Source organism: Tachyglossus aculeatus, chromosome X1 (assembly GCF_015852505.1).
Source record: "Tachyglossus aculeatus isolate mTacAcu1 chromosome X1, mTacAcu1.pri, whole genome shotgun sequence".
NCBI lineage: Eukaryota > Metazoa > Chordata > Mammalia > Monotremata > Tachyglossidae > Tachyglossus > Tachyglossus aculeatus.
The window spans coordinates 17889435-17894395 of record NC_052101.1 but is presented as its reverse complement, the minus strand read 5'-3'; the positions used below and the strand labels follow the sequence as shown (position 1 = coordinate 17894395).

Sequence of the window (4961 nt, the reverse complement as noted above, 5' to 3'; positions counted from 1 at the left end):
TTATGTGTCAGGCACTGTGCTAAGCTCTGGAGTAGATACAAGTCAGGTTGGACACAGTCCATGTCCCACATGGGGCTCATGGTCTTAATCCCCATTTTAAGGATGAGGTAGCTGAGGCACCACTTGCCCGACGTCACACAGCAGACACATGGCAGAGCCAGGATTAGAACCCCGCTCCTTCTGACTCTGTTATATTGTTATAACAGACACTGACACTGACACTGTTCCTCGAGAAACAACATAGCATACACAGTATGCTTCCTCTCTTCCTCCCAGGGACAGTTTGCAGGGATCACATTTACCAACTACTTTCTACTTACTACTTTCCCTTTAGTTCAGCGCTCATCACACGGTAACTGCTCAATAAATACTATTTCTCCATTGACTTGGAGCAAAGACTTGAGAAAGTTTGCCTGGACAGGTGGTAGAGAAAAACTGCTCCGCTCAAAAAACTGTGGAAGACATCACTGACATCCCAAGCAAATCAAGTGCTCTGTCATTACCGGCCCTCAACAAGCTTACAGTCTAGAAGCGAGACGGACATTTATATAAAGAAATAATTTATAACTCAGTTGATGATGATGATGATGATGATGATGATGATAATGATGGTATTATGCAGGGAAGCAGCGTGGCTCAGTGGAAAGAGCCTGGCCTTGGGAGTCAGAGGTCATGGGTTCTGCCTCAGCCACTTGTCCGCTGTGTGACCTTGGGCAAGTCACTTCACTTCTCTGGCCCTCAGCTCATCTGTAAAGTGGGGATTGAGACTGTGAGCCCCATGTGGGACAGGGACTGTGTCCAGCCTAATATGCTGTATCTACCCCAGCACTTAGTACAGTGCTTGGCACATAGTAAGTGCTTAACAAATACCACAATGATTATGTGCCAAGCAGTTCTCTACAGTGCAGTGTGTATGTGCTGGACAAACCCTTTATTAGTGGAAAATTTGCATTCATTCATTCATTCAATCGTATTTATTGAGCACTTACTAGGTGTAGAGCACTGTACTAAGTGCTTGGGAAGTACAAGTCGGCAACATATAGAGATGGTTCCTACCGAACAATGGGCTCACATTCGAGGACACATCTCTGACAGGCCAAAAGTACCATTTTCTGGATATCTTCTTCTTGGGAAGCAGCATTACAGCCTGTGTAATGCTGGGCACATACGAACAATTGTTCTATCTGTTGGAATACTAGCCCCACAGCACTTAATATAAATATCCTCACACTCTACTATTTCCCCAAGCTGAAATTTATCTTAATGTCTAACTGTAGATTGTCTAAAATGCAAGATCCTTGTGGGTAGTAGCATGGCTCAGTGGAAAGAGCCTGGGCTTTGGAGTCAGAGGTCATGGGTTCAAAGTCCGACTCTGCCAACTGTGTGACTTTGGGCAAGTCACTTCACTTCTCTGTGCCTCTGTTCCCTCATCTATGAAATGGGGATTAAGACTGTGAGCCCCCCGTGGGACAACCTGATCACCTTGTAACCTCCCCAGCGCTTAGAACCGTGCTTTACACATAGTAAGCGCTTAATAAATGCCATTATTATTATTATTATTATTATATCTACCAACTCTAATAGCCTGTACTTTCCCAAGAGGTTAGTATAGTGTGCTCTGTATATAGTAAGTGCTTAATAAATACCATTCATTGATTGAATGATTGATAGGTTCTCTGTGCTCTTTCCACTAGACCATGCTGCTTCTCCAGCAGATGCTAAAACCCTGGTTTGAAGGGGTTTTTGAGTCACATATGATTCAGTCCCTGCCACCCCACACTGCAGGGATTCTAGATAGTTGACGTTTTGTGGGGCTGAGGGAGGCCAGCCCCACATAGGTCAGTATAGGCAGACCCCAGAGCTCTTTTATTAAGGGGGCTCCAAGGCAAACTTCTGTAAGTTTTGCATAATGGTATGGAAAGCTCAGGGAAACCACCCCATTCCTTCCAAGAACTGAGAAAAGTGTATAACTATTCTAGACTGTGAGCCTGTTGTTGGGTAGGGACCGTCTCTATGTGTGGCCGACTTGTACTTCCCAAGCACTTAGTACAGTACTCTGCACACAGTAAGTGCTCAATAAATACGATCAAATGAATGAATGAAAAAACACTCAATGCTCTGATCCTCTCCAAAGATGGGAGGGGATATAATAAATAATAACAATGTTTGCTAAACACTTACTATGTGTCCGACACAGTCCTAAGTGCTGGGGAAGAAATGAGATAATCAGATTGCACATAGGCGCCCACATAGGCTCACCGCTTTAATCCCCATTTTACAGATGAAGGAACTGAGGCACAGAGAAGTTAAGTGACTTGCCAAAGGTCACACAACAGACAAGTGGTAGAGTCAGAATTAGAACCCAGGTCCTTCGGACTCTCAGGTCTGTGCTCTACTCATTTCTGTAGTGCTTTAAAAATGTTTCCAAAGCACTCTCCTCACAGTGATCTCATTTTATCTTTATAACATCCCCGCGAGGTTGTTATTGTCCTATGCTGTCGAGTCGTGTCCGACCCACAGAGTCGCCATGGACACATATCTCTCAGAACGCCCCACCTTCATCTGTAATAGTTCTGACAGTGTATTCAGGGAGTTTTCTTGGTAAAAATATGGAAGTGGTTTACCAATGCCTCCTTCCGCACAGTAGACTGATTCTCCTCCCTTGACTCTCCCCCTGCCGCTGCTGCCCAGCATGAGTTTTGACTTGCAGCAGATTGCCTTCCACTTGCTAGCCAAGCTAGGAATTGAATGAATAGGCCTCTGCTTGACTCTCCCTCCCATAGTCGAGACTGGTAGGTACTGGGAACTCTCCAGGTGCAATCGTGAGAGGTGTCCTGTGAGGTAGGAAGAGGCAAAGAGTTATTAACCTCCTTTTACAAATGAGGAAACTGAGGCACAGCCACTGGCATTAGCTCCTACAACGGGCCAGAAATAGAGATGGTAGAGATACCCAATCAACCAATGGTATTTATGGAACACTTACAGTGTGCTTAACATTGTACTAAGCCCTTGGGAGGGAACAATACAATAGAGTGGACTGATATGATCCCTGCCACAAGAGGCTTGACATCTACACGGGTAGAGTCTCAGGAAGAATCCAGTTCTCCCATTCCAGACTAGGGTCAGCTCCCTAAAATGGCGAGCATACCCTGGCTCCAGATTGGCCCTGGCCTCTCATCTGATAGGATGTAGTGACAACCAGTGTACACAGAACGTGCCATGGCTCTGTCTTCTGATTCCCATATTTACTCATGGATTTCCCAAAGATTCCCGGCTTCAAGGCTGTCCATCACCTCACCCCCTCCTACCTCACCTCCCTTCTCTCCTTCTACAGCCTAGCCCTCACCCTCCGCTCCTCTGCCGCTAATCTCCTCACCGTGCCTCGTTCTCGCCTGTCCTGCTGTCGACCCCCAGCCCATGTCATCCCCCGGGCCTGGAATGCCCTCCCTCCGCACATACGCCAAGCTAGCTCTCTTCCTCCCTTCAAGGCCCTACTGAGAGCTCACCTCCTCCAGGAGGCCTTCCCAGACTGAGCCCCCCTCCTCCCCCCTCCATCTCCCCCACCTTACCTCCTTCCCTTCCCCACAGCACCTGTGTACATGTATATATGTTTGTACATATTTATTATTCTATTTATTTATTTATTTTACTTGTACATATCTATTCTATTTATTTTATTTTGTTAATATATTTGGTTTTGTTCTCTGTCTCCCCCTTCTAGACTGTGAACCCACTGTTGGGTAGGGACCGTCTCTATATGTTGCCAATTTGTACTTCCCAAGCACTTAGTACAGTGCTCTGCACACAGTAAGTGCTCAATAAATATGATTGATTGATTGATTGATTGATGGATTGAGAACACATTCTAGATTGCCACTCCAGCCTGACACTAATTTTTTTTAAGGTATTCATTAGCCTAGACTGTTGTCTCCCACTCTAGACCGTAAACTAGTTATGGGCAGGGAATGTGTCGGCTAATTCTGCTGTATTGTACTCTCCCAAGTCGATTAGTACAATGCTGTGTACATAGTAAGTGCACAATAAATATCACTGATTGATTTATTGATTGACCTCTCACTATGTGCCAGGTACTATACTAAGTGCTGGGGTCTTGTCTTATGCCAACGAGTTGTTTCCTACCCATAGCGACACCATGGACACATCTCTCCAGGAATGCCCTGCTCTCCATCTGCAATCGTTCTGGTAATGTATCCACAGAGTTTTCTTGGTAAACGCACGGAAGTGGTTTACCACTGCCGCCTTCCGCATAGTAAACTCGAGTCTCCGCCCTCGACTCTCTCCCATGCCGCTGCTGCCCAGCACGGGTGAGTTTTGACTTGTAGCAGATGTCCTTCCACTCGCTAGCCACTGCCCAAACTAGGAATGGAATGGGTAGGCCTCTGCTTGACTCTCCCTCCCATAACCTAGACTGGTAGAGGACTGGAAACTCTCCAGGTGCGACCCCGAGAGGGCCAGTGCTGAGGTAGATATGAGAGAATTGGGTTGGATAAAGTCCCTGTCCTTCATAAGGCTCGCAGGCTTAATCCCCATTTTATAGATGAGGGAACTGAGGCACGAAGTCACACTAAGTATTTCAACCACTGAACTACCAGTCAGATGCCAAATGATGGGCCCTGCTGGAACCACACTGAGTCAGAGATTTTAAGGGGAGAGGGCTTCAAAGATAGAGAAAGCAGCGTGGCTCAGTGGAAAGAGCACGGACTTTGGAATCAAAGATCATGGGTTTGAATCCCGGCTCTGCCAATTGTCAACCATGTGATTTTGGGCAAGTCACTTAACTTCTCTGTGCCTCGGTTACCTCATCTGCAAAATGGGGATTAAGACTGTGAGCCCCCTGGGGGACAACCTGATCACCTTGTAACCTCCCCAGCGCTTAGAACAATGCTTTGCACATACTTAATAAATGCCATCATTATTATTATTATGATGATTCAAAGGTA

General features: G+C 46.2%; 1 non-coding gene across 1 annotated transcript; it reads right to left on the bottom strand.

The window, feature by feature from the left end:
- Window positions 1-4335: 4335 nt before the first annotated feature.
- On the bottom strand, window positions 4336-4473 carry LOC119920345. The gene has a single exon (XR_005448099.1). It is a non-coding gene; the product is annotated as a small nucleolar RNA SNORA7 (small nucleolar RNA).
- Window positions 4474-4961: the final 488 nt, after the last annotated feature.